This window comes from Mustela lutreola, chromosome X, assembly GCF_030435805.1.
Source record: "Mustela lutreola isolate mMusLut2 chromosome X, mMusLut2.pri, whole genome shotgun sequence".
In the NCBI taxonomy this organism is placed as follows: Eukaryota; Metazoa; Chordata; class Mammalia; order Carnivora; family Mustelidae; genus Mustela; species Mustela lutreola.
Genome location: NC_081308.1, coordinates 113,954,029 through 113,976,592, shown reverse-complemented (window position 1 = coordinate 113,976,592; position 22,564 = coordinate 113,954,029).

Here is a 22,564-nt window from a genome sequence, read left to right as displayed (position 1 = left end):
CAGTGAAAGAAGGTCTGACCTATGTGAAGTAGACCAGGCTTGAGTTCCAAGCTGAACTTCTTGCCTACTCCTCTAAGGCCAAACAAGACACTAGGACTTTGGCAGTATCTGGATGTAGAGCCTAGAGACCTGGAGAAGGAGGGGGCTGCAGTGAGTTAGTGGCTTCCAGGAGGTGCAGGCATAGGAAGTCAGGGGACAGGGCTTAGTTCTCAAGGGCAAGACTATAAGAATCCACCCAAAGACAAATGCAGGTTCTTGTGGGCATTTCTCTCCTGTTCTTGCCCCTTGCAGCAAGAGTTAGCAGGCTTTCACATGCTGTCACTAAGCTATGGTGATTAGGTCCCTTGTGGCTAAAGTGTCAGAGTAGGGTGGACAAGCTTATTCCAAGGGAAGTTTAGCAGCCTTTGGTAGGATTGCTGTGGATCTCAGATCATAAAACATTCTGGATCCCCACTGCCTGATTAGAAGTAGAGGCTAAGCCATTCCATCTAATTTTGGCTAGTTGAAGAAAAAAATAAATAAAAGACCTACCCGAGGTGTAATCTTGATTTTTTAAGTATCACAAGAGGGGAGGGCATAAAACTATTTACTGGCTTTTCCAAAGGAAATCCAAAATCCATCACAGGGGCTCCAGCAGCCTTCTCTAGCAACACCCCACGCCCCATGACAGTGTTCCACTTTAGCATATTAATGATTTTGAATGAGAAGTAACTTAAGAAAAAGCCAATGTCAAAAGAACACTCTGGGGCACCAGGATAGCTCAGTTGGTTGAGCAGCTGCCTTCTGCTCAGGTCATGATCCTGGAGGCCTTTGGTCTGCTCCCACATTGGGGCTCCCTGCTCTGTGGGGAGTCTGCTTCTCCTTCTGATCCTCCCCCTTCTCAGGCTCTCTCTCTCAAATAAATAAATAAAATCTTAAAAAAAGAAAAAAAAGAAACACTCTGACTCCCCTTTGTGTCCAGAAATCAAGAAAAAAATCACTCTGTGAGAGGTATCTTCCCTGTATGAGGTTAAGAGACATCCCTATCACCAAAGATAAAAATTTTAGGGCCAAGAAGTCTGTATAAACAAACTTTGTTACTTTTAACTGATTTACTACTCCAGTCCAAATTCCCTCTAGAATTCCTCACTAATTGAAGCCCCTGAGCATATGTTTTCTTTGTCCTGTCAATTTCTTACAGATTTATTGGCTTTGTCTATAAAATATAAAAACTGCCTGACTGGTCATTTTTTTAGTTCTCAATTTCATTATTGGGCCTCTGTGAGCACATACTTAAACTTATTTTTTCCTCCTATTAATCTTTCTCATGTCCATTTAATCCTTATACTGGCTGGATGAATCTTGAAGGGCATAGTAAAAATTTTCCTCCCCAACACCTTGAATCCTGCAACCACTAATCCTATTCTATCAATCAGCGTTCTCTATTCTCTGGTTTATAGCTGGTTGGAGACAAAGGTGTCTCATAGGCTTGTCTTGTGATACCTGAGATTAGATGAAGACTCCCATCAAGCTTTTTATCTAGGCCTGGGAAATCAGCTACAAATCTACTGTAGCTAATTCCTCTTAGACTTAAAAGAATTTTTCCTGGTCTTCCTCTCCACTTGGCCAACCCATTTAGGTGTATGCATCTGTCCTGCTAGCCAAAGTTACAGTGGGCTCTAGTATTTTGTGTGGTCTGTGATCCATAAGCATAACAGATGTTCCTAAACTTCTCTTGGAACAAGCTTGTCCATCTTACTCTGACACTTTAGCCACAAGGGACCTAATCACCATAGCTTAGTGACAGCATGTGAAAGCCTGCTAACTCTTGCTGCAAGGGGCAAGAACAGGAGACAAATGCCCACAAGAACCTGCATTTGTCTTTGGGTGGATTCTTGTAGTCTTGCCCTTGAGAACTAAGCCCTGTCCCCTGACTTCCTATGCCTGCACCTCCTGGAAGCCACTAACTCACTGCAGCCCCCTCCTTCTCCAGGTCTCTAGGCTCTACATCCAGATACTACCAAAGTCCTAGTGTCTTGTTAGGCCTTAGAGGAGTAGGCAAGAAGTTCAGCTTGGAACTCAAGCCTGGTCTCCTTCCACATAGGTCAGACTTTGGCCTCAAGAGAAGGAAGCTGTAACAAGGTGGGATGTTTTGAAACTCTTTCCTCACAATGGCAGTAGTGCTCCACATACACAAACAATTCCTGCTGCCAGTCCCTCTCTTGTCCTTCCAGTCTGAAAAAACCATCAGTAGACAAAGGCACCAGGAAACATGACTGTTTAGCATTTTGTCCAGTTTGAGGAAACTCGCTCACAGTGCTACATTTTTACTTTCAGTTTTGCTGAAAAACAAAATTCAACTGAGTAAATGTGAAAATCTAATTGAGTTTATGCCTGACGCATGAATCAGGTTATCATCCCATCCAGCAAGTAGAGAGTCTGAGGAGTTGTAGAAAATGGAAGGTTTTTTTTTTTATAGGCAGGTGGGTGTGGCAAGTCAGTTATTACCAAAAGAAAAGAAAGAATTTTTTTGAGACTAGGACATCTTTTTGGGGGGTAGAGAGACTGACAGCCTTTTTATCATGCAGATGACCTCACTTGTACTGATCTGGAATTTCAGATTGAATGTTAAAAGATCACATTCCTGAGACAAATTGAAACTACAATTGAATCTTGTTTGCTGTCTTGGGGGTAGAATGACTTCATTTGGGGCTTCTTTTTAAATTTTTTTTCATTTGAAGTCAAACTAAGGCCTTAAGTCAGCCACCGTCATCAGACATCTTTGTCTTTCAGAAATTAAATTTTTATTTTACCTACCTTATGCATTTCTGCTTTTCTTCATTTAAGCATTTTATATCCAGTATTTTCCCTTGGCATCGTGTTTTCTGCCTCAAGGGCTAAGTCTGAGACATCCACTTTTTTTTTTTTTAAGATTTTATTTATTTATTTGACAGAGAGAGATCACAAGTAGGCATAGAGGCAGGCAGAGAGAGAGAGAGAGGAGGAAGCAGGCTCCCCGCCGAGCAGAGAGCCCGATGCGGAACTCAATCCCAGGACCCTGAGATCATGACCTGAGCCGAAGGCAGCGGCTTAACCCACTGAGCCACCCAAGCGCCCTGAGACATCCACTTTTAAGAGAGAAGAAAATGTTGGAAGTTCCCTTAGCAGAGGGTATCTCTAGACATCCCCCTTAATTCTGAGGCTTTCAGAGATTCTGATTTCATTTTGTTATCAAGCTCTGATACTTTCCTTTTATGGGGAATAATCTTTTACTAAGTGCAATAATAGGGCCTCATTAGTGGTCTTCACTATATTCAAGACAATATTTCACATGGAGTGACACATTTCTGTACATTCCTTTCATAATAGATATGTTTTTAAATGATGGTGTATACTTGCTGTGGGTGTCATTTAAGATTGCAACAGAAGTACTTTCCAATTTCATTAAATAGCTTTCTCTTCCTTCTGTACCTTAGGATATTTTCCTTATTATTTATTGATCTGTGTTGCCAGTTTTTGAGTAGAAGATACATTTTATTTGTAAATGGATCGAGAAAATAAAGGAATTCTCTGCAAAAAAGAAAAGCACTGATAGAAATGGACGATGTTAAAATTAGCACTGATTGGATTCATGGATATTCACTTCTGATTCCTTTGCGTTACATCTTTAGTTTCTTGTAGAAGACAGAATTGAATTATTTGACCAATAAATATAAATTATTTATTAAACATAGCATCATATATTCTCACAATTAAAGAATGAGAATTTTTAATAGTCTCAGAATATTTATATAGCTTAATCATTTGTTTGGTGCAGAAATCATTTAATATATCAAAGTAGATATTTTGTAGTCTACACTGTCCATTGACCAATAACTTTAGAAATAAGCAGTGAAAAGTTACCAAATCTTACCTAATATGAAATTAAGTAACATGGTTTAGATTTCCTTTGACTCAAATAGGAAATAAAAAGGGAACTTACATAACATCCTGGAAGGAATTAAAAAAGATATCAAGTCAAATTTTACGATTTAGACACTGTACGCAAAAGACAGTTTTTCAGGCACTTGGCTGGCTCAGTCAGTAGAGCCTGCAACTCTTGATCTTGGGGTTGTAAGTTTGAGCACCATGTTTGGTGTGGAACCTACTTAAAAATTTTTAAAAACATAAATACAAAGGAAAGTTTTCACCTATAGGCCATTATAAGTTTTTTTAATTAAAGAAATAAGACAGAAAATAACGAATTTATTTTATTAAATGTTAATAAACAAAGAACCCCCTCCCCAAAATGGAAGGGTCTTCTCAATCATTATAAAAATCAAGTCAAAAAGACAGATAGCCAAAAATGCAATAGAAATCATAAATGAATTCTAATTTGATTCTTTGAAGACATCAGTAAAATATAACAACCTATTGTAACAATGATTAAGAAATAATATGTTAATATTCACAAAACATGATTCAAAGTTAGGCTTCTTTAAATAGGCAATGTTAACTTTAAAAAAGGCACTTCTAGCTCTGGCCAAGTGAGGATATTAGAATATTCTCTCTCCCAGGAACAAATACAAAGCTGTATGAAATTGACAAAAACAACCGTTTCTGTGCTCTGGAAATCAACTAGAAGCATTTGAGAATGATAGTCTTCAGATAAGAAATGTTGGAATCTGTGTTACTCTGGCCTGGACTGTTCTCATCCACCTCTTGCTCAGCTCCATCAATAAGTTTCTACCCAAGTGAAATAAAGACCTTTCTAGATAAAGACTGGGAGAATTCTGTGCTAGCAGATCCGCATTATAATAAATATTAAAGGAAGTCTTTCAAGCTGAAAGGGAATGACTGTAGATGGTGACTTGAATCCAGGAAGAGAAATGAAGAACACAGGAAATGGTTAATAGCTGGATTAATATAACAGACTCTATATTTTTTTTCAATAACTGACACAAGACTATCTAAAGCAATAATAATTACACTGTATTGTTGGCTATATATCATATATTGATGTATGATTGATATATATATATATTTATATATATAGATATATATAGTAAGTAGAAAAGTTCAGGGGTATAGAACTATATTGAAGGAAAGTTTCTCCATTTTACTGGAAGTAAGTTAGTATTAATATGATGAATATTTTTATAGGTTCAAATACATACAGCATTAGAACAAACACTAAGAAACTAACTAAAATATGTAGTCCAGAATTAAAAGAGATATTAAGGGGTGCCCATCTGGCTCAATTGGTAGAGCATGTGAGTCTTGATCCTGGGGTTGTGAATTCAAAAGACCCATATTGGATGTAGAGATTACTTAAAAAGAAAATCCTAAAGAATATTTAAAAGAGAAATTAAAATGGTGCCTGTAAAAATAGTGAACATAAATGAAGGCAATGAAAGTAGAATAGAGCAACAAAAAAGGGCAGTACACAGTAAACAAATAGCAAAGTGGCAAACTGAAATACAACTATATCAATAAGTACATTAAATTTTAGTGGCTTACGGGCACCTGGGTGGCTCAGTGGGTTAAGCCGCTGCCTTCGGCTCAGGTCATGATCTCAGGGTCCTGGGATCAAGTCCCGCATCGGACTCTCTGCTCGGCAGGGAACCTGCTTCCTCCTCTCTCTCTCTCTGCCTGCCTCTCTGCCTACTTGGTGATCTCTGTCAAATAAATAAATAAAAATCTTAAAAAAAAAATTTTAGTGGCTTAAACACCCAAATTAAGAGGTGGGTATTATTAGACTGGATAAAAAAGTAAGATCCAAGTATGTGGTGTTTACAGGAGACATTAAATTCAAAGACACAAATAGGTTGTAAGTGAAAGGATATAAAAATATGTAGCATGTCCATGATAACTATAATAGGGTTGGTGTGTCTATAGTAATATTTGAAGAAATAGATTTAAGATAAGACTTCAAGGGGCACGTGGGTGGCTCAGTCAGTTAAGCATCTTCCTTTGGTTCAGGTCATGATCCCACGGTCCTGGGATTGAGCCCTCTGTCAGGCATCCTGTTCAGTGGGGAGTCTGCTTCCTCCTCTCCTTTTGCCCCTCCTTCCCCACTTGTGTGCTCTCTCTCACAAATAAATCAAACCTTTTTTTTTTAAATCAAGACTTTAAAACAAGGAATATTATGAAATGCAAAGAGGGAAGTTATGTAATGAGAAAAAAGTCAATACAGAAGGAAGATATAACAATTATAAATATATACATATCTAACAAAATATGCAAAGCAAAAAGTGGCTGAAGTAAATTGAGGACTAGATAGATCAACAATAATAAGTATTTTGAAAGAACTAGACAGAAAATCAAGATAGCCTACACGAACAGCATCAACTAACTTGACCTAACTTACCACACAAAACCTGCAGCATATACATTCTTTTCAATTACATGTGGAACATTCTTTATGGACCAAAATATAAGGCTCAGTATTCTTAAAGACTGAAATCATACAAAGTATATTCTTGATCACAATGGAAATAAATTTGAAATTAAAAAAAAAGAATCATAGGGTATCCATAAATATTTGGGAATTATACAACACATTACTAAATAATTGATAGGTCAAGGAAGAAATCATAAAATTATAAAATATTTGGAAACTAAGGCAAAATTCAGAAAGAAATGTATAGCTTTAAAGACCCATGTCAGGGGCGCCTGGGTGGCTCAGTGGGTTAAAGCCTCTGCCTTTGGCTCAGGTCATGATCCCAGGGTCTTGGGATTGAGCCCCACATTGGGCTCTCCTCTCAGAGGGGAGCCTGCTTCCTCCTCTCTCTCTGCCTGCCTCTCTGCCTACTTGTGATCTCTCTCTGTCAAATAAATAAATAAAATCTTTAAAAAAAAATAAAGACCTATGTCAGAAAAGAAGAAAGATTTCAAATGAGTAATTGTATTTATCCTTTAAGAACCTAGAAAAAGAAGAGCAGAGTAAACCAAAAACAAGCAAAAGAAAATAAATAGTACAGATATAGTCAAAATCAATTAAATATAAAAGTAAAGCAAGAGGGGAAATCAACAAAATAAAAATTGGTTCTAAGAGAAAAATACGAAGTTGACAAATCATTAAATAGATAAAAAAGAATAGGCTCAGAATATCAAAATTAGCAATGAATTGGGAGATCATTACTGATCTTACAAAAATTAAAAGGATTGTGAAGTAATATTATGAATAATAGTATGCCAGCAAATTAGACAACTTACATGAAATGGACAATTCCTAGGAAGGTAAAAATCAAAAACACATTTAAGAAGAAATAAAAAATATGAATAGACCCATTACACAAGTAAGTAGTTTTAGTGATCCAAAATATTTCCACTAAGCAAAGCCCATATTCTGCTGACTTAACTGCTAAATTCTGTTAAATATTTAAAAGAAGTAATACCAATATTTCACTAATTGTTTCAGAAAATAAAGGGTAAGGAAACATTTCTTGATTCATGCTATGAGGTCAGTATTCATCTGACACCAATGCCAAAGACCTCAGAAGAAAAGACTATAGACTAATATACTCCTCATGAACATGACACAATGATACTTAAAATATTAGTAAACTGAGTGCAACAATATATAAATAGGATGACATAACCATAAACAAGTGGGACTTATCCTATGAATGTAGTAATGGTTTATAATCAAATGATAATGTGCTGTGTAATATTAATAGAATAAAGGATTAAAATTACATTATTTTCTCAGTAGATGCAGAAAAGTATTTGATAAAATCTAACACACATTTATAATAAAAAGGCTCAAGAACCTGGGAATAGAAGGAAACTGTGTCCATCTGATAAAAGGTGTATATGAGAAACCCAGAGGTAACATTATACTTAATGTTGAAGAAGTGTATTATGTTCCCTTAAGATTGCTAACAAGGTGCAGATGTTCACTTTTTCCACATCTGTTTCAACATTTTACTGGATGTTCTAGCCAGTGCAAGAAAAGAAAAAAAAAGACATTAATTTTAAATTAAATATATCTAGATTGGAAAGGAAGAATTAAAACGCCTTTGTTCTAGAAAAAATCAAGGAACAAAAATTACTAGATGTAACAATGGAGTTTAATAAATTCACATGATACAATATCAGTATATAAAATTGGTTAATTTTTACATAGTAGCAATTAACAATCTGAAAATTGAATTAAGAATACACTTCTGGGGTCACCTGGATGGCTCAGTCATTAAGCGTCTGCCTTTGGCTTAGGTCATGATCCCAGGGTCCTGGGTTCCAGCCCTGCATGAGGCTCCCTGACCGGCGAGAAGCCTCCCTCTCCCTCTCCCACTCCCCCTGCTTGTGTTCCCTTTCTTGCTATGTCTCTCTCTGTCAAATCAATAAAATATTTAAAAAAATAAAAAAAAAAGAATACAATTCTGTTTATAGTAACATCAAACAATACAATACTTAGGGTTAAATTTGATGTAAGAGTTGTACACTGAAAATTATAAAACATTTCTGAGAGAAATCAGAATATCTGAGTATGCGGAGACATATTCCATGTTCATGGAGTGACATACTTATTGTCAAGGTGACATCATACCAAATGATCTGTAAATTCAAGTCACTCTCTGTTTAAATTCCAATAGATGTTGATAGGGTGGTCCCAAAATTTAGATGGAGATGCAGATAATCTGGAATAGCCAAATAAAATTTAAAAAGTACAAAGTTGGAAGACTTACACTACCTGTAAAACTTACTATAAGACCACAATAATCAAGACAGTGCCATATTGGCAAAATTACAGACATGGATCAGTGAAATGGAATTAAGATTCCAGAAATAAATCCTTACATCTACATTCAACTGATTTTGGCAAAGATACCAACTCAGCTCAGTGGGGGAAAAGATGGTCTTTTTAACGATTCATCCTGGGACATTTGGCTACCCACATGAAAAAAAAAAAAAAAAAAACAAATTTAAACCCTTACCTCATATGACAACTACAGAGAAAAGTTAAATACATAACTTTTAGAAAGAAACAGTAGGAAATCCTTGTTTTGGAGTTAAATAAAGATTGACAAATTGGACTTGGATTTCATAAAAATTAAGAACTGCTTTTCAAAAGATACTTAATAGAATGAAAAGGCAAGCCACAGTCTGAGAGAAAATATTTGCAAAACATATTTGTTAGAGGACTTGTATGTAAAATATATAAGGACCTGTCAAAACTCAGTAAGAAAATAAAACATTAAAATGAGTATCTTAGTTTGGGCTACTAGATCAAAAATACCATAGATTGGGTGGCTTACACAAATATTTTTCCTTTTAAAATATTTTATTTATTTATTTGACAGAGAGAAAGCAAGAGAACACTAGCAGGAAGAGCGGTGGAGGGAGCATCAGAGAGGGAAAGCACAGAGGGAGAGGGAGAGGGAGAAGCAAGCTCCCCGCTGAGCGGGGAAGCCGGATTCGAGGCTCATTCCCAGGACCCTGAGACTGTGGCCTAAGCCAAGGGCAGATGCTTAACTGACTGAGCCACCCAGGCACCCCCAAACATTTATTTTAACAGTTCTGGAGACTGGCAAGTCCAAGATCAAGACACTGCAAGTTTGGCATCTGGTGAGAGCCCTCTTTCTGGCTTGTAGGCGGCTACCTTGTCATTATATCCTCACATGGCCAAGAGAGAGATCATCTGTAGTTTCTTTCTTTCTTCTTCTTCTTTTTTATTTAAAGATTTTATTTATTTATTTATTTGAGGGAGAGCTAGAAAGCACAAGTCGGGGGGAGGGGCAGAGAGAGTGGAGAAGCAGACTCCTTGCTGAGCAGGGAGCCTGATGCAGGGCCTGATCCCAGGACCCTGAGATTTTGAGATGTGCCAAGGGCAGATGCTTAACTGACTGAGCCATCCAGGCACCCTCTTGTGTGTACACTTACAAGGGCACAAATCCATTCATGAGGGTTCCACTCTCATGATATAATTACTTTCCAGTGGCTCCACTTCCAGCCATTTCCATCAAGTGCAAATTAGGCTTCAACATATAAATTTGGGGGAACAAAAATATTCAGTACAGGCACTCCCCTGGCCTGCCGCTCCCCCTGCTTGTGCATCACTTAACGACTGAGCCACCCAGGTGCCCCCTTAACCTTTAACCTTAAGAAACTGTAAAAGGAAGAGCAAACGAAACTACATCAAGCATAAAGAAATAAAGATTAGGGCAGAAATAGAGGATAAATGACAGACCAAAACCAATGACACTAAAAGTGGTCTTTTGAAAGATCAACAGGATTGTCAAAACTTTAGCTAGATTGGTCAAGAAAAAAGTAGACAATTCAAATTACTCAAATCAAGAATGAATGAGGAACATCAAGATGACCACTGCTGAAACAAAAAGGATTAAAGAGAATACCATGAGCAGACTGATGCCAACAAATTGTGTAATGTACATGAAATGGACAAACTGTAAGAAAGACATGAAAGACTAGAACTGACTATAGAATAAATAGGAAATCTGAATAACTATAACAAGGAAAGAAATGGAATTAGTAATCAAAAAGTTTTCTACAAAGAATAAACCAGGGCAGAGGTCTTCACTGGTGAATTCTACTGAATGTTTAAAGATTACCAAAATTTCACAAACTCTTTGAAAGAATAATAGAGTGACACTTACCTACTCATTTTATGAGGACAGTGTTACCTAGACACCAAAGTTAGATAAGATGTCACAAGAAAAGTAAGCTAATGTCCAATATCTCTTGTGAATATAGATGCAAAAATACTCAACAAAATACTAGTAAACTAAATTCAGCAGCATATTAAAAAGAGTTATGCATCATGACCAAGATGAGGGATGTATCCCAGTAAAACAAGTTTGGCTTAACATTTGAAAATAAATCAATGTACTATATCATATAAATATAGGAAAAAGAATTATAGAATAAACTACAACAAATAGTCAGCTCAAGAGATAAGGAAAAAGCATATGAGAATATCCAATGTTCTTTCATGATAAAATCATTCAACAAACTAGGAATATAAAGAAATGTTCTTAGCCTGATAAAGATCATCTATGAAAAACCCACTGGTAACATATTTGATGGTGAAACAGTGAATATTGCCTCCCCTCAGGGAAACAAGAATGTTTGTTCTCACCACTTTTATTCAATGTCGGACTATGTATTTTAACCAAGTTTGTGAGGCAAGGCAATTAAATATAAGGCATATAGATTAAAAAGCAACAAGGAAACCTGTGTCTACTTGCATATGGTGTGATCATGTATAAAGAGAATCCCAGGGTAAATCCACTAAAAAAATCTACTGCTCTAATAAACCAATTCCAAAAGATCATTTAAGAAATAAATTTAATACATAAAAATCAATCTGAGTTCTACACACCAGATATGACATTCTCAAAGTGAATGTAAAGCAATTCTAGTCACAATAGTGTAAAAAATTAAAATAGTTATAAATTTAATAAAAGAAATGCAACTCTTGTACACTGAAAGTTGCAAAACCTTACTGAAAGCTTTTAAAGGTCATTATTAACAGAAAGTCAACCCATGTCCATGGGTTAAAATATTTAATATTGTTAAGATGACTGTATTCCCCAGATTAATCTTCAGGTTCTGCATGATCCCTATTAAAATCCCAACTGAAGGAGTTAAAATGGCAGAGGAGTAGAGGAACCCTAAGTTTTTCCCATCCCTGGAACAGAACTTGGTCTCAAATCATTCTGAACACCCAAGAATAAATTGGAGATCGGAGAAAACAAATGCTGCGAATCTACCAGTAGGAAAGCGACCACTGTTTCAAATACACAGCCTAACCTACACCTAAAGGAGTTGGAAAAAGAATAGCAAATAAAGCCTAAATCCAGCGGGAGAAGAGAAATAATATGATTAGGGCAGAAATCAATGACTCAGAAATTTAAAAAAAAAAACAAAAACAAAAACAAAAGAACAAATCAATGAAACTAGGAGCTGATTCTTTGAAAGAATTAGTAAGACTGATAAACCCCTAGCCAGACTTACCAAAAAGAAAAGACAAAGGACCCAAATAAATTAAATCATGAATGAAAAAGGAGAGTTGGCACCCATCACTGAAGAAATACAATTATAAGAGAATATAATGAACAATTGTATGCCAACAAATTAGGCAATCTGGAAGAAGTGAATGCATTCCTAGAAACATATAAACTATCGAAACTGAAACAGGAAGAAATAGAAAACCTGAACAGAGCCATAACCAGCTAGAAAATTGAATCAGTAATCAAAAATCTCCCAAAAGAAAACAGTCCAGGGCCAGATGGCTTCCCAGGGGAATTCTACCAAACATTTACAGTAGAATTAATACTGATTTTTCTGAAGCTGATTCAAAAAATAGAAATGGAAGGAAAACTTCCAAACTCATTCTATGAGGCCAACATTACCTTGATCCTAAGACCAAAGACCTCAAGAAAAAGTAGAATTACAGACCAATATCCCTGATGAACATGGTTGCAAAAATTCTCACCAAGATACAAGCTAATAGGTTCCAACAGTACATTAAAAAGATTATTCATCATGACCAAGTGGGATTTATTCCTGGGCTGCAGGGGTGGTTCAACATCCACAAATCAATCAGTGTGATACACCGCATTAATGAAATAAGGCATGAGAGCCATTTCATCTTCTCAATAGAAGCAGAAAAAGCATTTGACAAAATACATCATCTTTTCTTTTTTTTTTTTTTTCTTTTTTCATCATCCCTTCTTGATAAAAACCCTCCACCATATGGATAGAGGGAACATGCCTCAACTTCATTAAAGTCATATGCAAAAGACCTACAGTGAATATAATCCTCAGTAGGAAAAAACTGAGAGCCTGTCCTTTAAGGTCAGGAACATAACAGGGATGTCCATGCTCACCACTGTTCAACATGGTACTGGAAGTCCTCACTTCAGCAATCTGACAACAAAAAATAAAAGGCATTCAAATCGGCAAAGAAGTAAAACTTTTATTCTTTGCAGATGACATGAAACTCTATCTAGAAAACCCAAAAGACTCCACCAAAAAATTACTAGAACTGATAGAAGATTTCAGCAAAGTCACGGGATACAAAATCCATGCACAGAAGTCAGTTGCCTTTCTATATACTAACAATGAAGCAGCAGAAAGGGAAATCAAGGAACTGATGCCATTTACAACTGCACCAAAAATCATAAGTTACCTAGGACTTAACCTAACCAAAGAGGTGAAAGATCTGTACTCTGAAAACTATAGAACACTTATGAAAGAATTTGAAAAAGACACAAAGAAATGGAAAAACATTCCATGCTCATGGTTTGGAAGAACAAATATTGTTAAAATGTCTATGCTACCCAAAGCAATCTACACATTCAATGCAATCTCTATCAAACTACCATCAGCATTTTTCACAGAGCTGAAACAAACCATCCTAAAATTTGTATGGAACCAGAAAAGACCCTGAATAGCCAAAGGAATGTTGAAAAAGAAAACCAAAGCTGGAGGCATCACGATTCTGGACTTCAAGCTCTATTACAAAGCTGTAATCATCAAGATGGTATGGCACTGGCACAAAACCAGACACATAGATCAATCAAACCAGATAGAGAACCCAGAAATAGGCCCTCAACTCTATGGTCAACTAATCTTCGACAAAGCTGGAAAGAATATCCAATGGACAAAAGGTAAAAAATGGTATTGGGAAAATTGGACAGCCACAAGCAGAAGAATGAAACTGGTCCATTTCCTTATATCATGGACAAAAATAGACTAAAAAAATGGATGAAAAACCTAAGTGTGAGACAAGAATCCATCAAAATCTGAGAGGAAAACACAGGCAGCAACATCTTTGACCTCGGCAGCAACAACTTCTTGCTAGACACGTCTCCAAAGGCAAGGGAAACAAAAACAAAAATGAACTTTTGGGACTTGATCAGGGTAAAAAGCTTTTGCACAGCAAAGGAAACAGTCAACAAAGCTAAAAGACAACCTACAGAATGAAAAAAGATATTCACAAATGACATATCAGATAAAGGGCGAGAATCCAAAATCTATAAATTTATCAAACTCAACACCCAAGAAAACCCCCAAATAATCCAGTTAGGCAGAAGGCAGGAACAGACATTTCTCCAAAGAAGATGTATGAATGGCCAATAGACCCATTAAAAAATGCTTAATATTAGTTGGTATCAAGGAAATAGAAATCAAAACCATAATGAGATACCACCTCACACCTGTCAGAATGGTTGAAATTGGGGTTGCCTGGGTGGCTCAGTTGTTTAAGCATTTGCCTTTGGCTCAGGTCATGATCCCAGAGTCCTGGGATCGAGCCCTGCACCAGGCTGCCTGCTGAAGGGGAGCTTGCTTCTCCCTCTGTGCCTCTCTTTGCTCGTGCTTTCTCTCTCTCTCTCCTTCTTTCTCTCAAATAAATACATTGGAAAACAGTATGGAGTTTCCTAAAAAATGTAAAAATAGAACTACCCTTTGACCAGCAATTGCACTACTAGGTATCCATCTAAAGGACACAAACATAGTGATTTGAAAGGATACATGCACCCCAAAGTTTATAGTAGCAATGTCCACAATAGCCAAAATATGGAAAGAACCCAGATGTCCATCGACAGAATGGATAAAGAAGATATGCTTAAACGCTTATATATGTGATATATATCATATGTATCATATATATATGTATCATATATCACATATATAAGCGTTTAAGCATATCTTCTTACATGCACACTCATATATACACACATATATAATGGAGTATATATAATGGGATAAAGAAGGTATATATATATCCTGTGATATATATATATATATATACACATATATATGTATATATATATAAAATGGGGAATATTACTCAGCCACAAAAAGAATGAAATCTTGCCATTTGCAACAATGTGGATGCAACAAGAGGTTATTTTGCTAAATGAAATTAGTCAGAGAAAGACAAAGAACCATATGATTTCACACATGTGGAATTTAAGAAACAAAACACATGAACATAGGGGAAGAGAAGGAAAAATAGTACAAGATAAAAACAGGGAGGGAGGCAAACCATAAGAGACTTGTAACTATAAGAAACAAACTAACAGTTGCTGGAGGGGAATTGGGTGGGGGAATGGGGTAATTGGGTGATGGGCATTAAGGAAGGCACTTGATGTAATGAGCAGTGGGTGTTATGTGGAACTAATGAATCACTAAATTCTACCCCTGGAACTAATAATACACTGTATGTTAACTAAATTGAATTTAAATAAGATTAACAGAATCCCAACTGGCTCTTTTGTGGAATTTGACGAATTAATCCTAAAATTCATATGGAAATGGATGGTACCCAAAATTGTCAAAATAATTTTTTAAACAGAAGAACAAAGTTAGAGGATTCACACTTCCAATTAATTGGAAAACATTACAAAGTTACAGTATTGAAGAGAGGGAAGGTTAGCATTAGTACAGACATATAGATCAATGGAATATAATGTAGAGTCTGGGAATAAACTCTAACATCTATGGTTAATTAATTTATGGCAAGGATGCCACAAGAATTTAATGTGGAAAGAATAGTATTTCAAAACATGATGCTAGGACAACTGGATATCCACATGCAAAAGAACAAAGTTGGAAACTTAACCAAGGTAAAAGACTTGTACACTAAAAACCAGAAAGCATTGCTGAAAGAAATTAAAGAAGATGTAAATTGATGGGAAGACCTCTTATGTGTATGGATTGCAAGACTTAACATTGGTAAGACGTCAGTACTACCCAAATCAATATACAGATTCTATGCAGTCCCTATCAAAATCCTAATGACTTTTGCAAAAATAGAAAAATCCATCCTGAAAACTTATATTTATCTCAAGGGACCTTGATAGCCAAAACACTTTTGAAAAAGAAAAACAGATTTGATGTTTTAATGATTTCTGATTTAAAAACTTACTGCAAAATTACAATAATAATAAAATGGTGGTCCTGGTATAAATACAGACATATAGACCAATGGAATAGAATAGAGAGCTCAGAAAGAAACCTTTGTATATATAATGATATGATTTTTTAAAAAGATTTTATTTATTCATTTGACAGAGAGATAGCGAGAGAGAGAACATAAGCAGGGGGAGTGGGAGAGGGAGAAGAAGGCTTCCTGCTAAGCAGGGAGCCCTATGTGGGGCTTGTTTCCAGGATCCTGAGATCATGACTTGAGCCGAAGGCAGAGGCTTAACCAACTGAGTCCCCCAGACACCCCTGATCATAATATTTTTGACAAAGTATCAGTACCATTCAATGGGAAAAGTAGAGTCTTTTCAACAAATGGTGCTGGGGAAAGTGGATATCCACATGCAAAAGAATAATGATTCTTATCTTATGCTATATATAAAAATTAACACAAAATGGATCAAAGACTTAAATTGTGAAACTCTTAGAAGAAAACATAGTGGAAAATCTTCATGCCATTGGATTTGGCAAAGATTTCTTGGGTATGACACCAAAGTATAGGCAACAAAAGTACAAATAGATAAATTAGACTATATCCAAATTTAAAACTTCTCTGCAGGGAAAGACACAATTGACTGAGTGAAAAGGCAATCTACAGAATGGGTGTAATATTTGCAAGTTATATTTCTGAAAAGAGGTTACTATTCAGAAGGTATATGGGACTTCTAAAACCATAGACTTTCTTCTAAAAATATAGACCTGTTAAGTGAGATAAGTCTGTCACTAAAAAATAAATACTGTATAATTCTAATTATATGAATTATCCAGAGTAGTCAAACTCAGAAAGTAAAATGGCGGTTGCCAGGAGCCGGGGAGAGGGACAATTGAGGAGTTGCTGATTAATGGATATGAAAAAGTTCCGGAGATTGGTGGCACATCAATGAAAATATACTTCCTACTGAACTGTACAATTAAAGTGATTAAGTTGGTAAACGTTATGTGTATTTTGCCACAGTTTTTTTTAAAAAGATTTCATTTATTTATTTGACAGAGAGAGAGATCACAAGTAGGCAGAGAGGCAGGCGGGGGGGGGGGGGAAGCAGGCTCCCGCTGAACAGAGAGCTCTGGCTCGATCCCAGGACCCTGAGATCCTGACCTGAGCCGAAGGCAGAGGCTTTAACCCACTGAGCCACCCAGACACCCCTATTTTGCCACAATTTAAAAAGTTATTCTCATGTATCAAGACCAGTGAATTTAAATCATGTTCTGGAGATCACCAGCCTAACAAGGTGATAAAATTGCTTGACCACTCACTTTGTATTGCTCACTCTAAGTATAAATACTGTGGTTTTGGTATTATGCATTATTTCATAGAATCAAATTTGAATCACATTCTCAATCAAGATTTAAACAATATTTAGAATGGTGAAGTCATCTGATCTGAAGTCAAAGGGACGATAGTGAGTCCTGTCCTTCCAGGGAATAAGCCCCTTCCTGAAGGTGAATATGGCCCTTTATATGCTGCTCCAGCTCTTGCTAACTCATTAAATGCAACAACAACAACAAATATAGCCAAGTAGATTAGTGGAAACAAAAAAATTTCAGATATGGATCCCAGTGTATATGAATTAATATATGACAAAAGGTGTTTTGTGTCTGCTAGCAAAGGGTGGTTTCTTTATAAATGATGCTGGAATAATTGAATATTTATGGAATAAATCTAAGCCAGCATTTTTTCCTATGCCTTTAGAAAAATAACATACAGATGGATTGATGCCTTAAATAAAACAATACAATATTATAAGAAAACTAGGGATGCTATTTCATAATCATATAGGAAAAAAGCTTCGTAAGACAGGTGACCCAGAGGCCACTAGTTATAAAAGCATTGACACATTCAAATCCACTAAAATTAACAAACTTTATATATCAAAAATCACTAAAGACAAAACCAAAAGATAAACAGTAACCTGAAATATATGGCATACATGTTACACAAAGACTAGTGTATCTTGTTCAGAGTAAAGCAAAGAAACCAATGGAAAAATGGATAATCAACAGGATATTTTCAGAAGAGAAAAGACAGATGTCTGTAAACACACGAAAAGAGGGGATGTCTGGATGATTCAGTTGGTTAAGTAACCAACTCTTGATTTTTGGCTCAGGTCATGAATTTGGGGTCCTGAGATTGGGTTCCATGCTCAGCTAGGAGTCCATGGGAGATTTTCTCTCTTTTTCTCCCCTTTCCCCTCCTCCCAGTCAGGTGCTCACTCTCTCTCTCTCTCTCAAATAAATACATTTTAAAAAGAAAACACATGAAAAGGTGCTTCATTATCCGTGAGGGAATTGCAAAATGGAACAATAACTGAAGGAAACAAAACATCCCCTGCTGGTGAAAATGGAGAGGGAAGGAGCCGTGTGCATGCTGTTGGGGTGCATATGGGGGCGGGGGGTAAATTACTGAAAGTTTTTTATGAAATTGTTATGGTAATGTATGGCAACAGTAAAAATACACGTGTTCTTTCATGAGTCATACTCACTTTGGGGAAGCAATCTTTTGGGAATATAAGCACTAATGTACAATAATATATGTACAAAATGTTTATTTCAGCTTTATTTGTGCTGTCAAAAACCTGAAACCAAACTGAAGTTTCGCATAGAAGGGAAAGGAGTAGCTGAATAAAATAGGTTTCAATCTGCTATCAATTATTATGTAACTGTTTAAAACAAGCATGTATATGTAATAGATAGAACCAGTTGACTTGGATGAATGTCAATCCTATACTAAGAAAAACGATTCACAGAGTAAACGATTGCGTTTTGTAAAAACAACAGAACAAGTTTTGTAAAAACAATTACAAGTTTTGTAAAAACAAGTAACCATCTATTTCTCTTTATATAGCATTATGTTTGCTTTGAAGAAATGGAGAAATGACTTTCTTCATGCATCTTTTATAGCATATGTAATGTTGTAATTACATTTTAAAATAAACAATTTTAAATTGTAAATAAATGTTACTTGTCTTTATGTTCATATATGTTTTTTTTTTTTTTTGCAAGACAATTACCATTTAGTAAACTTCCACTTAACTTTTAGCTATGCATTACAGTTCAGCATTTCTCCAGTGGAGAGTTGTATTTGTGGGTATGTGTAAAATGACCCGGGATGGGGTTTGTTTTTGTTTTTATTTTTATTTTTTTAGGGTTTATTTTTATTTTTTTTTAATGTTTTAATGTGTAACTGCCTTTGTCCTTTCCTTCCTCCGACCCTTCCAGTGATGATGGGTGCAAGTGGGCAGGGCATTTGTATTTTTTAAGTTTTATAAGCATTTCTGCAGTCCCTGGTTTGACAACTACGAAGTCCATAGCTGCAGCTGCCCTGATTGAAGCTAGGAATAGTGGCTGGGTTTTAATAAAATAATGCATTTTCCTAAGTAAGAAAGGTCATGGCTTATTTTTCTTGGAAGTGTGTTCTCTGGAGGAAGAGATTGCCTTATAATTTTCACAGTTTGTTTAGTAATTTTGTTCTCTGTGAGAGACATTATGACATTTTAAATAATCACCTCTAAGAGAAATGCTTTGAAAGCATTAACCAAATTGAATCATAAGAAATATATTTCTGAATCTCATTTTTATTTTTTAAAAATTTTTGAAAAATATTTATTTATTTGAGAGGCAGAGGGAGAGAGAGAGAGAGAAAGAGAGAGAATCTCAAGCCGAATCCTCACTGCTCAGTGAGGGGCATGCAGTGGGGATCCTTGCACAGGACTCTGTCTGAGGACCTGAGATCCAGACCTGAGTGGAAACCAAGAACCCCTGGCTTAAGGAACTGAGCCGCCCAGGTGCCCCTCTGAATTTCATCTTCAGTGAGGTTACCTTCAGCGGCTCTCAACACACTGGGTCGGTCACACCATATGGAAACAGCCCTCAGACTCCTTTGTGGGATTTAGTTTCATTCATTCTGACCAGTCCTTGTTCCCTGCTCACTTTGGAATCTTTCTGCTTTCTGACCTGAACATCCCATTCCCTTGGTTTATAGCAGTGTCCCTTCCTTCAACTGAGCTGATGTGGAACCAGATGTTTCATATGGCTTTTGAAGTTCTAATCTTTGCTTTTGCTCATTAATTATGGTTCATGCTGAGCTACTTGGTTACATGGGTCCTAGGAGCAACTGTGAACATATCTGGTCCATTCTAGCAGGCTCCTCAAGCCCCTCACCCAGCGCCACTCTCTGTGAGCAGAGGGAGCAGTGCTGGGGCCCCGGCTGCAGCCTGTCTGCCCACCAGGGGGGGAGGACACAGTGCGCGGGCCCTCAGCCCAGAGCCAGCTTCTCTCCAGCTTCTCTCCACTTGCACCCATCGTCTCCAGCTTCTCTCTGACCTGGTACGCGTCCCAAAAGCCACGGCGGACCCGAGGACAGCTACGGGGAAAGGCCCCAGCGTTGCTTTCACAAATGACTCAAGGAGGGGGGGACTTGCACAGAGCCTCCCGCCCTTCCCCTGCACCCCCAAGTGAAGGACCCTGCTCCGCCCTCGCATTCTCCCGACTGGCCAGCATCACACAGGCTCAGGCTCGGCCTGCGTCGGTTGTCCTATGCCCCCGTGACCGCTAGGTGCCGACAGAGACCTGGCAGGACGCCTGGCCTCTTCCAGGGCTGAGGGCGACCTTTCCGTGGGTCCAGTTTGTCCTTGCCCAAGGGGGGAAATGAGGGCCCAGGACCAAGGAGTGACCCCAGATCTGCCCCCTCAATCGCTCCCAGGGAGTAAAGGTTGGAAAGTACTCCCTGCTCGCACCTGGGACATTCTCCTTTTGCAGTCCTCTCCCTGCCCTGATCACAGAGTGTAGGCTTAGCCCCACCGCTCCCATCCACCAGGACAGGTGCTGCCAATGTAGCCGCCTTTGCTGTCCCTGTGTTCCCCAAACCTGCAGCCTCCCTCCCCCAGGTGGTGGCGGATGGCGAGCCAGGTTCTGCCTGGACTCCAGCATAACCCACCATCTAGGAGCACTGTGGGCGGGACTAAGGACAAGGGCCACATTTTATAGCAGATGTGAGACTGAGCTCATCATTTAGCCTCTCGGTGCCTACCTTTCCTCATGTACACAAGGAGAATTGTAACGGTACCTACCTCATGGGGCTATTCTGGGAATGAAAGGATTCCTTGTTTCTAAAACACTTTCGACAATACCTGGCACGTAGTACGTACTCAGTATACGTTAGCCATTCCAATTTGTGCTCTTGGATCCTTGTAGTAAGGTCTCAGAATTATTTATTTTATATGGCATTCTGCAATTGTAGCTCCTAATTTTTGATTATGGTTTGTAATTTTTCTTTTAATTCAATGGTTTGCATATTCTTTTTATCCATTAGAATGTATTCGCTCCAATAAAGTACAAGTTTGGCTCTATAAAATTTTATCTAGGTTCCTTGCTTTTTCAACCGTGTCTAACACTTGTTTGATACTTTTTGATTCTGGTTATCTACACAGCCTTGGCTTTGATGGTGGTGTTGCTGTCCTCTGGGCTGTGACAGCTCTGAGAGTGTATTACTGGAGTCAGTATTTTCTGGGAACAGAAACAAGAGAAACTAGAATCTTATCCCTTCACCCACAGGTAGAAAAGCCTCCCTTCTGATATAAAGATCGGACCCTGGAAATACAGATTCAGAGATCCTATAGAAGATGCTGACCCAGAAGATCCTGTGCCACCCAAGTGCACAGTACTGCTTGATGATGGCCAGTCCTGGGCCCCAGGATTCCCCAAAGCTGACCTGCCACACAGAATTGTGCACCAAATTCATGGTTGCCCAAAATTTCCTTCTTGGGTCTGTCCTGCATTTTCTAATTTGTCCTTTTAAAAATTAAGATATAGGGGCACCTGGGTGGCTCAGTGTTGGTTAAGCCTCTCCCTTCAGCTCAGGTCATGATCTCAGGGTCCTGGGATCGAGTCCTGCATCAGGCTCTCTGCTCAGCAGGGAGCCTGCTTGCCTCTCTCTCTCTGCCTGCCTCTCCGTCTACTTGTGATCTCCCTCTGTCAAATAAATAAATAAAATATTTTAAGAAATTAAGATATAATTTGTATACTATAAAGTTCATTCCTTTAGAGTACATGATTCAGTGTTTTTAAGTATTTCACAAAACTTTGCAGCAGTCACCACTGTCTAACTCTGGAACTTTTCATCAACCCCAAAAGAAACACCATGCCCATTAAAAACATATTCCCAATCCCCATCCCTACCTCCAGCTCCTGACAACCACCCATCTGCTTTCTGTCTCTAGGGATTTGCCTGTTCTTAACTTTTCATATAAATGAACTCCTACAATGTGTGGCATTTTGTGTCTGACTTCTTAGACATAACGTCCTGTTTTCAAAGTCCATCCATGTGGCCACAGATATCAATACTTCATTCCTTTTCCGTGGCTGGTAAATGGATAAACAAAATGTGGCAAGCCTCCTTTTGGAGGCATATGAGTAGGCAGAGCATAACTGACTTTCTAGGATTGGTGGAACAAGTCCCCATGCAACCTGTGCCTTCTGTTTCAAGACCAGAACCCCATGTTCTCGCAGTCTTGCCATTTTCAGAGTCCTTTCAGAGCTCAGAGTCCTTTTGTTTGCACACTGCTGTGATATGGCAGCTCGATTCCTCACCTCTACCCCCAGTTGCCTCCCATTGCTACTGGAAAGATCCGGCAGGGATTTACCTAGGCCC